Source organism: Camelus ferus, chromosome 9, assembly GCF_009834535.1.
Source record: "Camelus ferus isolate YT-003-E chromosome 9, BCGSAC_Cfer_1.0, whole genome shotgun sequence".
Classification (NCBI taxonomy): Eukaryota; Metazoa; Chordata; class Mammalia; order Artiodactyla; family Camelidae; genus Camelus; species Camelus ferus.
In genome coordinates, this window is record NC_045704.1 from 64575117 (window position 1) to 64593549 (window position 18433).

Here is an 18433-nt window from a genome sequence, read left to right on the forward strand (position 1 = left end):
TTTTGCTCAACTACTTTCTTTTGAGTAATGCCTACCCGGATGACGCTGGTTAAAATTACATCCAAAACTCACTCACCTTCTCCCCATTGCTGACATTCTCAAACACACACCAGTTTACCCTTTTTTTCTCCATAACATTTATCAAGATGGTTCAATTTAAGAAAAGCAATCAATGTAATACATCATATCAATAGGACAAAGGGGAAAAACTACACAGTAATCTCAACAGATGCAGAAACTTGACAAGATCCAGCACTGTTTCACGATTTAAAGCACTCAGGATTAGAAGGAATTTCCTTAACGTGATACAAGGCATCCATGAAGCGCCCACGGCTAACATCATACTCACCAATAGTAAAAGACAAAACTTCCCCCTAATCCAAGGATGCCTGCTTTTATCACTGCTGTTTAACATTGTACGGAAAGTTCCAAGCACAGCAGTTATGCAAGTAAAATAAACAGAAGGCATCCAGCTGGAAAGAAAAAAGTGAAACTACTTATTTGCAGACGGCACGATTCTATATGCAGGCACACCCCGGAGATACTGTGGGTTCAGTTTCAGACAACTGCAAAAAAAAATACTGCAATAGAGAGAGACAAGGCAAAATGTTTGGTTTCCCAGTGAATAGAAAAGCTATGATTACACCATGCAGTTGGCCCTTGAGCAACAGGAGTTTGAACTGCACAGGTCCACACAGTGCACACCACAGTACTGCACGATCCGAAGCTGTTGAATCTGTGGATGAGGAACCTCAAATACAGAGGGCTGACTCTAAGTTATACTTGGATTTTCGACTGCAGAAAGTCGGCACCCCAACAACCCTCTGGTTTTTCAAGAGTCAACTGTAGTATACAACAGTTATTTCTAAAAAAAAAGTACATTGTTTAACGTATTGTATGTCTAAAAAATGTACATACCTTAATTAAAATACTTTATTGCTAAAAAAACACTAATCATCATCGGAGCCTTCAGCAAGTTGTAATCTTCTTGCTGGTGGAGGGTCTTGCCTGGATGGGATGGCTGATGACTGATCAGAGTGGTAGTTGCTGAAGTCTGGGATGGCTGTGGCAATTTCTTAAAATAAGACAACCAATAAAATTTGCCACACAGGTTGACTCTTCCTTTCACGAACAATTTCTCTATAGCATACAATGCTTTTTGATAGCATTTAACCCACAATAGAACTTCTTTTGAAACTAGAGTCAACCCTCTCAAACCCTGCTGCTGATTTATCAACCAAGTTTATGTAATATTCTAAATCTTTTGTTGTCATTTCAAGAATCTTCATAGCATCTTCAGCAGGAGTAGATTCCATCTCAAAACATTTTGCTCATCCATAAGAAGCAACTCCTCATCCATTAAAGCTTTATATTTACAACAAACTGAATAATGAAAAAGTTTGAAATATTCTAGGAATTACCAAAATGTAACACAGAGACATCAAGGGGGCAAATGTCACTGGAAAACTGACGCCAAAAGACTTGCTCCACACAGGGTTGTCACCAGCCTTCAACCTGAAAGAACACGCAGTGCCTGTAAGCACGGTAAAACGAGGCATTTCTGTACAGAAACGCCCACAGACTCCACACAAAGAGTTTACTAGCGCTAATACAATAAATAAATTCAGCACATTCGCAGGTATAAGATCAACATACATCAATCAGTTGTGTTACTCTCTGCCAGCATTTACAAAAGCATTCAAAATACCCAGGAATAAATGCAGCCAAGGAAGTGAAAGACCTGTGCACTGAACAATTACAAAGCGTTGCTGAAGGACATTAAAGCCTAAATAAATGGACAGACAGCCCACGCTCACGGATTAGAAGGCAAAATACTGCGAAGACAGCAGTATTTCCCAAAGTGGTCCACAGACTCAGTGCGATCCCCGTCAAAATTCTAATAGCCTTTTTAAATAGAAATAGATAAGCTGATCCTCAAAATCATATGGAACCACAAGGGGCCTAGAGAACAAAAACAACACTGAAAACGAAATAAAGTAGGGGGACTCACAACGACTTAAAACCTTACTACAAAGCTACAGTAATCAGTGTGGTGCTGGAATGAGGGCAGACGTACAGAGCAATGGTATGGATCTGAGAATCCAGAAATAAACCCAGACATTTATGGCCAACTGATTTAAAACAATGGTGCAAAGACCATTCAATGAGGGGAAGAACAGTCTTTTCAACAAATGGTGTTAGGGAGACTGGACAATCATATGTAAAAGAATGAAGACGAAACCGTGGCTCATATCAAGCACAGAAATTAAATCAAAATGGATCAATAGAGTAAGTATTAGAACTAAAACCACCACGCTCTTAGGATAAGGCTTAGGGATGAATCCTTATGATATGGACTTGGCAATGGATTCTTAAATTTGATACCAAGAGCATGACGAACAAATGAAAAAACAGGTAATTTGAACTTCATCAAAATAAAAAACTTGAAAAAACAAAGTAAAAAACTTTTGGGCAAAAAACATTATCAAGATATATCTAATAAGGATTTAATATCAAGAATATATTAACCGAACAAAAAATAAAAAATCCAATTTTTTAAAAAGGGGAAAGGATTGAATAGACATTTCTCAAATGAAGAAATACAAATGGCTGACAAGGCCATGAAAACATGTCCACCATCTTGGTCGTTGAGAAAATGCAAACGGGAACCACAGTAAGATACCACTTCATACCTGTTAGAATAGCTTTATTTAAAAAAAAAAAACCTGGAAAATAGCAAGTGTTGATGAGAACGTAGAGAAACAGACACCTTATATATTGCTAGTGAAAACGTAAAAGGAAAACAGTTTGGCGTTCTTAAAAAGGTAACACACAATTACCACACGACTCAGCTCTTCCACTCCCAGATATATATCCAGGTGAAACGGAAACTCGCGTGCACACGGAGACTTGTACGTGTCTGTGACATCACCACTCGTAACAGCCCCCCCAGAAGGAGTATGTGCTACATGTACACGCCACCAACACGAGCGAACCTTGAAAATATGCTACGTGAAAGAAGCCAGACAAACAAAGGTCACGTACTGTACGACCCCTCTCATATGGAATGGTGAGAACAGGCAATTTATAAAGAGAGAAGGTCAACGGTACCAGGTAATAGTGGAAAGGGGGAATAGGAAATGATTACTTGACGGATACAGGGTGTTGAAACACCTTTGAGATGAGAGAGTTAGTTGGTGGTTGTGTAACATCGTGAGTATACTAAATACCACTGAGTTGTACACTTAAAATGAATTGTATGTTATATAAATTTCACCTCAATTTAAAAAAGATGGCAGTCATAAATGGGCCCATGTTCTGACAACATCTAATTCAGAGCAAACTTCCATTTTTTAGATCCTCTCCAAAATTACCCAACCAAGGTCCCATAACAGGTTCTAACACCCTCTTAAAAAAGGTATTCCCTAGAGTGTGAAAAACCCTTCACTGCCACAAGTTAAAACGTGTTCAGCTATAGGTGTTCTTGCTGGTTTTCTTGGCTGGAAGATATCGACAAGACTAGCAACTAACTTCTCAGCAGAAACAAGAGAAGCCAGAACACAAAGGGGTCACAGCCTAGTTAAAAGAGAGGAACAGCCAACCCAGAATTCTCACCAGTGAAACACTAACATCCAAAAGTGAGGGTGAAATACAGAACACGACCAGACAACACAAACAGAGAGAATTTCTCGGCACAAATCTACACCGCAAGATACACTAAAGGGTGTTCTTCAAAAAAAGGAAATGTTTGCAGATAGAAAAGAGAAGATGCAGAAAGAGATAAAAAGTGAGAAAAATGCAACAGGTAAATCTAAAATACTGACATAAAGCAATGATGATGTCTCATGGGGATTAAAACATCTATGCAATTAAAAATAGTTGAGTATCAGGGCAAATAAACTGAGCAAGGAGTAAGGGGCAGGTGACTAATGGAATTAAGGTGTTTTAGGTTCCTTGCATTTTCTGGAAAGATATTAAACACCTTAATCAGACTCTTACAGGTCAAGGATGTGTGTCACAGTCTCCAGGGCAGCAGTTCCCGAAACCGTGATCTACGGATCCCTGAGGGGCCCTGAGATCCTATCAAGGAATTCTCAAAATCAAAACTGTTTTCATAACAAGACCTTATTTGCCTTTCTCGCTCTCATTCTCTCACAGGTGTACGATGGTGTTTTCCAGAGTCTGTACGATTTGCGATGTCACAACAGACTAAAGCAAGAAGCAGCTATGTGAATCCAGCTATCTCCCATTAAGCTTGACATGAAAGAGATTTGCAAAAATGTGATACTACTGTTCTTGCTAAATTTTGTTTTGGAAAGTATATTTTCCACAAAATTATGTATTTATGTTAACACTTAGTGGGATATTCTTGTTTCCCCAAACAAAAAATTATCTGGCCCCAAATGTCAATTGTGCCAAGGTTTAAAATACTGATATAACCAAATAAGAAAAGTTCTTTTTCAGACTCTAAATTGATCTTGAGAACACAGAGCTTGAGACTCACTGACCTAAATAAATGAAAGGATATGATATTCATAGATTGGAAGATTTAATAATATAAAGATGTCAACTTTTTCTCAATTCAATTTTTGTAAAACTGACAATGTGATAGTAAAAATTTATATGGAACTGAAAAGAGTTCAGAAGAACAATGTAGGAAAACTTGCCTTATTAAACATAAAGACTTGTTATAATGCCACATAAATGAAAACAGCATGGTTCTGGTGCAAGGGTAGACAAAGCAGGCCAACAGAAAAAAACAAAGCCCAGAAACAGACATGCATATATGGTCATCTGATTTACGGCAAAGGTGACACTGCAGAGCACTAGGGAAGCAATCTTCTCAACTAATGGTGCTGCGTGAAGTGTACCTCCATAAGAAAAAAAGAAAAGGTGGTCTCTGTAGGTCACATAATATCCAGAGTAAGGTCTAGGTAGCAGGTGAATCTAAATAGACCATGAACAACACACAAAACAAGGCAAGTCAGTCCAGGTAGAAAGCTGGAAGGCAGAGCCCGCCGGACAGTGCCTGAGCCTCAGGACGGGCGGCCCTGCAGACTGCAAGGGAGCCAACTGTTCGGCGCACTGCAGGGCGCTTAGCATCCTGCGCACTGGAGAACGTTCGGCAGCACCCCTAGCCGACCCGCTACGTGCCAAGAGCGCTGTACCTGCCCGGCTGTGAGACCCAGCGGTGTCTCCAAGCACTGCCCGGTGTCCCACCCAGGGGCAGAAGGTGCGGGGTGCGGGGTGAGGGGTGAGGGCGGGGGCGCTGCCTCGCGCTGAGAACAGCTGCTCTAGAAGAAGACTTAATATCTGCACGTCCCTGGAGCAGAGAGGCTTCTTAGACAGAATAGACGAAGCACTGACTATAAAGGACAACAATGATAAATCGAACTACATTGCAACGAAGACCTTCCTTTCAACAAAACGCAACATTAAGAGGGTGAAAATCAAGACAAAGCCAGTTTGTTTTTCTAGCAAATGTAACTAACAAAGGTCTTGTACCTAGAATACATAAAAATTCCTAAAAACAGAAGGAAAAGAACAGAAACTCCAATAGGAAGAAAAGGGCTCATATCCATAAAATGTGTAACTCCTATAAATCGGTAATACAGAAAGATCAGTAGTAATAATAATAAAAAAGAGGACATCCAAACAGCCAGTAAGTTTATGAAAAAGCACCCAATCCCATTTGGAATCAAGGAAATGCATCCTCCAGAAGGGCCACAAGTAAAAAGGCTATTAATACCAAGTGCTGGTGACAACACAGACCTACAGGAACCCTCGTATTCTGCTGATGGGACAGGAAAACAGTTCTTGCACGATCTACTAAATTTGAACATATATACACCAATGACCCAGCTATTCTACTTCTGGTGTATACCCCACATGAATATTGCACACGTACCCCAAGGAACAGTTACAAGAATGTTTATGGCAGCATTACTGAATCCAAGTGTCCAACAGTAAAAAGACAGTGAAGAAATAACACAAGCAAGCTGCAGCCGTACCTGATAACACACACGGATCTCCCAGACACAATGCTAAGTAAAATAAGAGACAAAATAATACTACTACATAATTTTTACTTATATAAAAGTCTGAAAACAGGTTTTTTTTTTTTAAAAAAAAAGCTATATTCTTTGAAGCCAGGTAGTGGTCACTGTCGGAAACAGGAAAGGGAGAGAGGCTGGGAAAGGAACCACAGGGGTTTCCAGCTGCGGGCAGTACTCCATTTCTTGATCTGCAGGTGGTCACGCAGTATTTAGTCTGTGATGACTCACTGAGCCATAGACTTTGTACAGGTTCCTATATGTGCTTATATTTCAATTTTTAAAAAGACATGGAGCATTATCTTTTACATGCTGCATATGCAAACTAGAGAAGGGTAATTACAAAAATACTTTAGCTATTATGGTATTATAAATCAATTATTTAGGAGTAAAAATCATGTCTAGGGACATCGTTACTTTCCACATCTTACACTTCAGGATCCTTTACCTAATAAAGTAAAACAAATAATGTACATTTAAAAGGGACTGCCAGAGTTTTTAGGATGTTGCAGGAAGACATCAATATATTTAAAATGTCTGTTTTCCCTTATGTTTCATTTATTTTGACCACTCAGGAAAAAAAATCCCATTTCGTAGCTTTATAAAGACAAAAAAATACAGCTTAGAAAATATTAATATTAAAGGAAAATTAAAGATGTTTGTTTCTAACATTAAAAATATATTTTCCTGACATCTAGACACATAGAGGTTTAAGGCTTAATGTAAATAATGCTGAAACTAAAGGAGGCTTCCATCAAAAATTATACACTTCCCTCCTCACCAAACTAAGGCTTTGTTTATGTTTTTATATTCCATATGCCATTTTAATAAAATGCAATTTTACAACACCAATTATTATTTTACTTACAAAATAGTCAAACATTTATAATATTAAGTTGCTTAATATCAAAGAGATCCCCTCTGATTTTAAACATTTATGTGGAACAGCATTCAGTTAACAGCAATCTGATTTCATTTTGAAGCCAAGTAGTGCCACCAAGTGGCAGCAAATTCTTTTTTCCAAACTACCACTCTGAAACAATAGAAAAGGTTATGCTGGAATATAATACTGGAATGGAAAAATCAATCTTACAATAAATTTTAGTAAATAAGATTGTAGAAATATCTTGGTATAAAGGTTTAAAAACGAAACAAAGTAGGTCAATCTTTTTTTTAAAAGTTTGTGTTACTACGATAGTCTTACAGTTTCAAAGTTAAATTTTTCATAGAAATAAGGAACTATAAATATAGTGCTACAGCCTTTTTATTGCTTATTTTTTAATTCCGTTTTTTCTTTAGAGACTTAAGTTGCTACAGAAATGAATGAAACACACATAGAGAAAGACCTGAAGCTTTTATAACAATCTGCTACTCCCGCTCAGTGCAGGGAGATTGAGGGGAGCAGGAAAGAGAAAAGGAGAACCTCCTCCTTTCAGACAACGCCCGCGCTAGTCTGCCAGGAGCCCTGTAACGACGTTTTCCAGGCTGGGGGCCTTGAACAGAACTTCACTGTCTCACAGATCTGGAGGCTGGAACCCCCAAACCACGGCGTCTGTAGGACTGGCCCCTCTGAGGGCGGCGAGGAGAGGGTCCGCCCCAGGCCCCTCTCTGCTTGGTACACACCCCCTACGCTGTTCCTAACTGCCTTCTCTCTCTACCTGTCTCTGCGTCCACACTCCCCCTTTGATAAGGACGCCGGCCACAACTGCATTAGGACTCACCCCAATGCTCTACCTTTAACTTGATTACTTCAGTAAAAACCTCATCTCCAAACAGGGTCCACTTTTAGGTATTGGGGAGAGGACTTCAACAGCTAATCTGGGGTTGGTATAATGGGTAGGAGATTCAAGCAGGACCACCACCCTTCTTATTTCTATACTTTAGATAAGACTATTTTCTTATTTAAAATGAAGACAAAAATAGCTCGTAAAAGTTGTTAAATTATAGAGTACTTGTGATACTCTGATTTATAGTAAGAAACATGCATTTGGTCTTTCCGCTTCTGGCACAGAGCTCCTAAAAACTTTGGAATTCCCTAAGTGATGAGAGCTATAAAGGCATCTTTTGTTATGATAATAGAGACTTCTGGAAAGCACCTAAGGATGGGGACTGGTTGCTGGAGGAGTCAAACTTGTGATTAGAGGACTGGAACTTTCAGTCCTACCCGCAATCTACCCCACCTCTTAGGGAAGGGAGAGGAGCTGAAGGTTGGATCAATCATCAATGGTCAATGAGTTAATCAACCATGCTTATGCAACGAAGCCTTCATAAAAACCCAAAAGGATGAGGTCTGGAGAGCTTCTGAGCTGGAGAACATGTGCAAGTCCTGGGAGAGGGGCCCAACTGAAGAGGGCGTAGAAGCTCTGTGCCGGCCTTCCCACACACCTTGCCCTGTGCATCTCTTCCATCTGGCTATTCCTGACTTACAACCTTTTATAATAAACTGGTAATCTAGTGAATAAATGGGCTTCCTGAAGTTCTGTGAGCCACTCAAGCAAATAAACTGATCCTAAGGGGTAGGGGTGGGGGTCATGGGGAGCTCTGATTTAGAGCCAGGTGGCCAGAGGCACAGATAAAAATTTAGACTTGCAATTGGTGGCTGAAGTCCAAGGACGGGCTCTGGAAAACCTCCAATCTGTAGCCCACGTGTTAGAAGCACAGATGACAACCTGGGCTCGCAACTGGCGTCTGAAGTGTGCGTGTGTATTGGGAAGAGCAGTCTTGCGGGGCCGACCCCTTACTGTGGGGTCTGACGCTACCTCTGGGTAGACAGTGTCAGGACTGAGGTGGACTGTAGGGCACCAATCGATATTCGGATACATGCCTGGTTGGGGGGGGGGACCCTCCTCTTCACACACTGGAATTGGGTTCTGAACTCAAGTGATACTATCTTAATTTCATGAACGATTACCAGCAAAAGAAATGACTAAATTCAGTATGAAGCTATGCATATAAAATATCAAGGTGGTGAGTGCTGTACAGTTCACGTCCAACCCAACGATAATGCACTCAGTCCTAAAGCTCACCTCCTTACCCTCTCGCTCTTCTCATTGCACCTCAGCTACACCGGCCTCCTAGCCAGCCCTGGACCAGGTCCCACATACTTTGTATTAGCAGTCTCTGCCTGGAGTTCTTCCTCCAAATACACGTGCAGATCGGTTCTTCCAGTTCTAGTTAACCCCTGCTCAGTTCTTCTTAGACCATCCTGCATAAACCAGCACTCCTAGTCACTCTTTACCCTCCTTTCTGGTTTTATTTTTCTTCACGGTACTTACTGCTACCTGAAAGACTGCATAGCTATTTCCTCTCTCTCAGGGACATAATCCCAAGTCTTTACCATTGCTCGGCCCTGCCTACCTTTCCTTTCTGATCATACACCTTCCTCCTAGTGGCTCCCAGGGACTCAGCCACACTGGCCCTCTCAAACTCCTCAACATATTCTTCCTCCCACAGGACCTCTGCAGATGCAGTTTCTTTGGTCTAGAATCCTCTGCTCTCTTCTCCCCAGCCCTCTATCACATAAATTTAGTTAACTTTAGCTCATAATCTTTCTTCAGATCAAAGCTCAAACATCACTTACTCTGGGAAGCTTTCTCGAACACTCTGTGTCAACTTCTTTTGTCATATGCTTTAGAAGAACTGTTGTTTTCAGAGCACTAATGTCTTTCAAATATCCAGCTGATATAATAATTGATTAACATATCTCTCCCAGTGAACTGAAGTTCCAAGAGAACAGGCACCATGTCTTCTGTTGTACACGTGGTGTTTTTGAGCCACTAGAAGGTGCTTGAATATGTAAGAAGGGACACAGACAAAGCAGGCTAACTACAAGTGAACAAGAAATCATGCAATCAGTCAATTTTGGAAATTAAACAAAGCAAACGTTCTTTTTATTACCTTCAGCTGTTTTATCCAGACACACCGCATGTTTCTGGGTAGACTCTCCCTAGCTATCATTCTGTGCACAATGAATTCTATATAAAATAAGTCAGAAAAAGACAAATACTGTACAGTCTCACTTACATGCGGAATCTAAACAATGCAAAGCAAAACAAAACAAAATCCAAACTCATAGAAAAAGAGATCAGATTTGCAGTTACCAGAGGCAGGGGGTGGAACGAAGGGGGAACTGAGGGAAGGTGGTCCAGGTACAAACTTCCCGCTGTAAGGTAAGTAAGTACCAAGGACGTAATGTACAGCATGATCACAGTTAACGCTACTACTGTGTAGTATGTATGAAAAGTTGTTAAGTAAATCTCATCATAAGGAAAACACTTTTTTCTCTTTCTTTGCTTTTTCTTTTTCCTTCCTATAGTGTATCTATAGGAGATGACAGATGCTAATAAAGCTTATTGCAGTAATCACTTTAAGCGCATTTTATAACCACTATGTTGTACACCTAAACTTATACAGTGATGTATGTCAGTTATACTTCAATAAAACTGGAAAATAAAATAAAAATGATAGAAAAAAATCAACATGTAAAAATTAGCCGCATTTCCATCCAACAATGACCACCCCCCCCCAAAATTAAGACAACCCACTTAAAATGGCATCAAAAAGAGTACAATATTTAGGAATAAATTTAACCAAGGAAGCTAAAGATTTATATCATGAAAACTACAAATATTGCCAAAAGAAAGTAAAGACAACAGAAACAAGGTGGAAAGACGTTCGGCGTTCATGGGTTGGGAGACGTTATTATTAAAATGCCAATACCACTCAAAGCAGTTTTTAATACAATCCTTATCAGAATCCCAATGGGGTTTTCTGCAGACACAGAAAAGTTCACCCTGAAGTTCACATGCAATCTCAAGGGATCCCAAAGAGCCAACAACAATCTTGATAAAGAAGAACAGAGCTGCAGGTCTCACACTTTCTGATTTCAAAACTTACTACAAAACCACGTTAATCAAAACAGTTTGGTACTGGCATACAGACAGACATACAAATTAATGGAATACAAAAGAGAGCCTACTCTTCACATACAGGGTCAAATAATTTTTGACAAGGATGCCAAGACCACTCAATAGTGAACAGATAGCAGCCTTTTCAGCAAACAGTGCTAGGAAGGCTGGATAAACACATACAGAAGACTGAAGCCGGACGTTCACCTTATACCACGCCATGGTCTGAGTGCTGATGCTCTCCCTCCAAAATTCATACATGGAAATCCTGATGCTGTCACTTTGAGGTAGGGCTTTGGGAGTGTGATTACATCACAAGGGCAGAGCCATCAGGAATGAATTGAATAACCTTATAAAAGAAGTTCTAGAGCACTCCCTTGCCCCTTCTGCCATGTGAGAACACAACGAAAGGTCTATGACCCATAAGAGGGCAACTGTGCTGGCACCCTGGTCTTGGACTCCCAGCCTCAGAATTATGAGAAATAAATTTATCTTGTTTATAAACTACCCAATCTGTGGTATCTTGTTAGGCCAGCACAAATGGACTAAGACACACTGTATGCAAAAACTGACTTAAAACAGATAAAAGTCCTAAATGTGAATGAAAAGTATAGAACTCTCAGAAAAAAACATAGGGGCAAAGCCTCATGATATCAGATTTGGCAATGATTCCTTGGATGTGACACCTAAGCACAGGCAAAAAAAAATAGATAGATAGATAGGTAGATAGGTAGGTAGGTAGGTAGAAAGATAGATAGATAGATAGATAGATAGATAGATAGATAGATAGATAGACAGACAGACAGACAGACAGACAGACAGATAGACAGACAGACAGACAGGTAGGTAGGTAGATAGATGGATAGATAGGTAGATAGATAGAAAAATGGGACTATATCAAATTTTAAAACTGTGACTCAAAGGACACAATTAGAATCAAAAGACAACCCATGGAAAGACAGAGTATATGTTAGCAAAACCAATATAAATAACAGACTCTTCATCTGAAATTAGAAAGAATTGATACAATATTTTTCAGGTGCTAAAGGAAAAGAACTATCAATCACAAATCCTATATCCAGTGACACAAGCCTGCAGGAAAGAGGAAATAAAAATATTCTCAAAGAAAACCTAAACTAAAAAAATTGTCATTAGCAGACCTACCCTTAAAGAGTGTCTAAAAGAAGTTCTTCAAACAAAATAAATAATAAAAGAAAAAAATCTTGGAGTATAAGGGAAGAAAAAACAATAAAAAGAACAGAAATATGGATACATAAGACAGACTATGCTTTTCACTATAAATTTTATAAATTATCTTGGGTGATTAAAACAAAAATTATATCATCTGATACTCCAGACAGGTCAGGAAGGGAAGGGGAAGTTAAACGGAAGTGAGGTTTCTAGACTTCACTCCAACTGGTAAAGTGTTGACATCAGTGGACTGTTAATAAGTCACATACCTATATTTACACAGACAGAAGAACCACTATGAAAATTAGAGATATGGTCAAAAAAACACTATAAGTAAATCATAATGGAATCCTTAAAAAACTGTTCAAGTAACCCATAAGAAGGCAAGAAAAGAGAAAGAGGAACAACAACTAGAGGAAACATAAAAAATTACCTTAAATGTAAATAATATATCAGTCAAAAGAAAGGAAATGACAGAGTGGGTAAAAAAATACAACCCTCTTATATGCAGCTCACAAGAAACTCACTTCAAATTCAATGACATAAATAGGGTGAAAACAAAAGAATGGAAAAAGATAAGCCCTGCAACCATTAATTTAAAAAAGAAGCAAATGTGGTTACATTAATACCTGGTAAAACAGAAATGGGAACAAAGAAAATTACTAGCAATCAAGAGGGACATTAAATACTGGTAAAAGGACCAACCCATCAGGAAGACAGAACGATGCCACATGCGTATATGCCCAACAGGACCTCAAAGCACTCTGAACAGAAACTGGTACAGCGGAAGAAGAAATAGACAAATCTACAATTGTTGTTGGAGACTTTAAAAGACGCCTCTCAGCAACTGATAAAACGACTAGAAAGAAAATCAGCAAGAATTAAAAAATCCACACACAACCAACCAATAAGATCTTACTGATACACTTAAAACACTCCATCTAGCAACACAGGAATACGGATCTTTTCAAGTGTCCATGAAACACTCGTGAAAATAGACAACACCTTCAGCAAAAAACAAATCTGAACAAATGTAAAAGAACAGTAAACATATACAATGTGTTCTCCAACCATAGCAGAATCAAACCAGACATCAGCAACAGGAAAATAACAGGAAAATCTCTATCAATTGAAAAGTAAACAACGTACTTCTAAATAATCCATGGCTCAAAAATACTCAAAGAAAATGAAAAAACTCAATTAAAATAAAAATACAACTTATCAAAATATGAGAGATGCAGCTAAAGCAATGCAGACAAGGAAATTTAAATCTATAGCATGAAACGTTACATTCAAAAAGAGAAATGTTTCATATCAATAATAGAAAAAGAATAACAAAACAAACCCAAAGCAAGCAAAAAAGAGGAAGTAATAAATATAAGCAGAAATAAGTGAAACTGAAAACAGAAAAACCACTGAAACAAAAGCCAGTTACAATGAAAAAATCAATCAAACAAACTCCCAGCAAGACTGACAAAGATTAAAAAAGATAAAACTTACCAATTTAACAATGAAACAGGGGATATCACCACAGACCCTATAAACAGCGCAAGGAGTGCTTTAAGTATATCAATGTAACACCAGCTTCAGACTGAAATTTGTTCCCTCCTCTTCTATTTTCTGGAAAAGATTACATGGAATTGATGTCAATTTTTAAAAAGTCATTTAAAAAGGTTTTCTAATTTGGAATTCTCCAGTGAAACCATGCTGGCCTTTTGCGGGAGTTTTACAATTCTAAATAGTCACTGAGCTATTAAAGGTTAATTTCACATTAAGTGAGTTGTGGTTGGCTGTGCTTTCCAAGATATCAAGCCATTTCATCAAACTGTTAACTTTGTATGTGTGAAGTTGTCCTCATGATGTTTGTATGGTCTGTGGTAAGATCTCCTGTCATTCTCTTTGGCCTACTGATATGACAGATTATACTGTTCTTTTTTTTCTTTCAATTGTTCAATTAACTTCACGTATCTGAAATAAATCCCAGTTGTGATGTATAACTTTTTATACACTTGATTCAATTTGCTAATATTTTTGTTGAGAATTTTTATATCTACTTTCATCAGAAATATGAGTCTATATATAGTTCTGTTTTTTGGAGATGCTATCTCTGGTTTGGTATCACTGTAATACTACACCTGAAAAGCTTGTGGGGCATCTAGAAATCCATGCCAGTGCCCAGGGCAGGATGTATGTTCAGAAAAGACCTGAAAAAACCCTAAGATTCCACCTCTGGCTAATCTCTGAGCCTAGTGCAAGTAAGAAGTGAAGGCTAAGGCAGAGTTGTAAAACATCTGGCTAAGAATTGGAGGAGTGCCTGAAAATAAAGTCAATTTGCAATGCCTGAAAAGGTTTTTTTCCTTAAATTTTTTATTTTCTTTTTTCCCTTATTTTTTGGATACAGGCATTTTAAGGAAATTTCTGACAAACCAGTAGGTGACCACAAACTAAAGGAACAGAGACTTCAGAGACACATGACAAAATACAATTTTAAAAGTTTAGAAAACCCACAACTACAGGTCAAGTAACTACAAGCAACCCTGAGGAGAGGAAAGAACCTGATTTCTAGAGCTACCACATTATAATATTTAAAAGATCCAGTTTTCAAAATAAATTACAAGGCATGCAAAACACAAGGTACATCTTATCCATAGGAGAAAAAAATCAATAGAAATTGTCCCTGAAGAAGAACAGACATGGGACTTACTAGACAAAGCCTTTAAACTGACAGTTATAAATGTGCTCAGAGCGATAAAAGAAACCATGGTGAGAGAAGTAGAAGAACCGGGAGAACAGGTCTCTATATAAAGACTATCAATGAAGAGATAGAAATAAATCAAACAAAGGTTTATTAAAAGGAACCAAACAGAAATTCTGGGGCTGAACAGTAATTAAATTGAAAAATTCACTAGTGGGCTTCAAAAATATATTTAAGCAAGCAGAAGAAACAATCAGTGAATATGAAAGTAGGTCAACTGAAATTATGCAGTCTGAGAAGTAGAATAAAGAATAAAGAGAAAAGCACGGGGTTAATAGACCTATGGACCAATACACTGAGAATTAGAGACCAAGAAGTAGAACAGAAAAAGAGAAAAAAAATTTCAAAAATTAATGGCCATAAACATCCAAAATCTGAAAAGGCATGAATCTAATCAATCAAAACTCAACAAACTCCAAGAAGGATAAATGCAAAGAGATCTAGACTAGTCACGTTAATATAAAATTGTCAAAACCCAAAGACAAAGGATGAATAACAAAAGTAGCAACAGAGAAGTAAAGGGTTGTATACAAGTCCTTATTAAAATTAAAAGGCAATTTCTCATCAGAAACCATGGAGACATGAAAGCACTGACATGATAATTATAACGTGGTAAAAGAAAACACCTGTCAACCAAGAATTCTATACCCAGCAAAATTATACTTCAAAAATGAAAGAGGAATTAAGACAGTCCCAGATAAACAAAAGCTAGAAAGTTCATCACTAGGAGACTTGCCCTACAAATGTTAAAGGGAGTCCTTCAAACTGCAATGGAAGGATACCATATGGTAACTCAAAACCATAAAAAGAAAGAATAAAGAAAGGCAACTACATAGGTAAATATAAAAGCTGATATTATAGTATAAAGATGTAACTTGGGACAGTAACAACAAAACAGAGGACCAATGGATCTGTATGGGAACAGTTCCTATACTACTGAAACAAAGTTTGTATTAATTCAAACTAGATTATTATAAATTTATGATTTAATTATAATTGCCAATGTAAATACAAGAATTTAACTGAAAAATACACATAAAAGGAAATTAGAGGGAAGTCAAAATGATGCATAACAAAACAATGTGACTGCTGAGGGCTTAATTTCCAAAATATACAGACAGCTCATACAACTGAATAATAAAAAACCAAAACAACCCAGTCAAAAAAATGGGCAGAAGACTTAAAAGGACATTTCTCCAAAGAAGACATACATATGGCTGATAGGCACATGAAGGCATATGAAAAGATGCTCAGCATTGTTAATTATTACAGAAATGCAAATCAAAACTACAATGAGGTATCATCTCATATATCCCTCATGAAAACTGACGCAAAAATTCTCAACAAAACACTAGCAAACTGACTTCCATTGCACATTAGAAGGATTATTACACCATGACTAAGTGGGATTTGTTCCTGAAACACAAGGATGGAACATTTTCAACATACGAAAATCAAGCAAAGTAATATACTACATTAACAGAATGGACAAAAACGTTACCACCTCAACCGACAGAGAAAAACATCAGACAAAATGTAAAACCACGCAGGAGGAAATAATAAAGTTCACTTATGAACAGCAAACAGCAAATACCGTACTAAACAGTGAAAGACAAAGCTCCCTCTCTAAGATCAGGAACAAGACAAAGCCGTCCACTTTTGCTACTCCTATTCCACAAAGGACTGGAAGTCTCAGCAAGCGGAATTAAGCAAGGTGAAGAAATAAAAGACATTCACAAACAACAAATGCTGGAGAGGGTGTGGAGAAAAGGGAACCCTCCCACTCCATCGGTGGGAATGTAGTTTGGTGCAGCCATTATGGAAAACAGTACAGAGATTCCTCAAAAGACTTAAAAACAGACTTACACAATCCAGCAATCCCACTTCTGGGCATATATCCAGAGGGAACCTTAATTCAAAAAGATACATGCACCCCAATGTTCATAGCAGCACTTTTTACAATAGCCAAGGCATGGAAACAACCTAAATGTCCATCAACAGACAACTGGATAAAAAGGTACAATGGAATACTACTCAGCTATTAAAAAAAGAATAAAATAATGCCAGTTCAGCAACATGGATGGACCTGGAGACTGTCATTCTAAGTGAATTACGTCAGAGAAAGTAAAATACCATATGATATCACTTTAATGTGGAACCTAAACAAACAACTAACTTATTTACAAAACAGAAACAGACTCACAGACATAGAAAACAAACTTATGGCTATCAGGGGCAGGGGAGGAGGTGGGAAGGGATAAATTGAGAGTTCAAGATTTGCAGGTACTAACTAAATACAAAGTAGATAAACAACAAGTTCATACTGTACAGCACAGGGAACTATATTCAATACCTTGTAGTAACTTGTGGTGAAAAAGAATATGAGCATGAATATATGTATGTTCATGCATAACTGAAACATTATGCTGTACACCAGAAACTATACAACACTGTAAACTGACTATACTTCAATAAAAAAAAATCTTTGGGGAAAAAAAAAATTCAAATTGGAAAGGAAAAAAATTATCTCTGTTCACAGACAACATGACCTTATGTAGAAAACCTGAAAGTTAAACTAATAACCTAGAAGCACATAACTACCGAAAATGACTCAAGGAGAAATCTGAAAAGACCTGTAAGTAAAGAGATTGAGTCAGTAATCAAAAATCTCCCAGAAAGGAAAAGCCCCAGGCCAGACGGTTTCACTAGTGAGCTCCCCACCGGCATTTAAAGTGGGGTTACTGATGACTCTCTCTCAAATTCCACCTAAAACATGAGGGAACATTTCCCAACATGCTCTATAAGGCCAACATTACACTGACGTCAATGCATCACGAGGAAGGAGAACTAGAGACCAGTATTCCCTGGTAATAGAGATGCAAAGATCCTAAACAAAATAAAGCAAACAAATCCATAACCTACGACAGTGATTATGTATCATGACCACCTGGGATTTGCCTCAGGCGTTGAATGGTAGCTCAATATAAGAAAATTTAAAAATTAACCAGTGTAACACCCCACATTAACAGAATGAAGAACACAAACCAATTGAGCATCTATCAATAAATACAGAAAAAGCATCTGACAAAAATTCTACACCCTTTCATTACAAAAACATTCAATAAAGTATGAATAGAAGGGAAGTTCCTCAGCCTGATAACAGATACCTATGAAAACTCCACAGCCAACGTCATACTTGATAGCGAAAGACCGAAAGCCTTCCCACTAAGATCAGGAACAAGAGAAGGATGTTTGTTCTCCCCGCTTCTAGTCAACATTGTATAACAGACTGCAGTTAGAGCACAAAATGCAAGCAAAAGAAATAGAAGGCATTCAGATTAGAAAAAAAGGAGAAAGCCATCTCTACTTGCAGCTGACATGATCTAATTTAAAGAAAACCCTAAAAAATCCATACTCAAAAAAATCTATTAGAGCTAATAAACAAGACCAGCACAAATGCAGCAGCACACAGTATGAATACAGAAAAATTAGCTGCAATGAAAAACCTGAAAATGAAATTTAAAAAA

General features: G+C 38.0%; 1 protein-coding gene across 10 annotated transcripts in view; it reads right to left on the reverse strand.

Annotated features, from left to right (window-relative positions):
• ZNF644 (zinc finger protein 644) overlaps nt 1–18433 on the reverse strand; it is a 98874-nt gene that overhangs the window by 32768 nt on the left and 47673 nt on the right. For 2 of the 10 annotated variants that reach the window (XM_014564505.2, XM_032487051.1), the window contains one exon: nt 13652–13771. The exons of 7 other annotated variants lie outside the window; for them this stretch is intronic. The gene's annotated coding sequence lies outside the window, so the exon portion shown is untranslated. Of the gene's footprint in view, nt 1–9633; nt 9879–13651; nt 13772–18433 lie in introns of those variants that run through there. One more of the 10 variants, XM_032487053.1, reaches the window with a different exon arrangement.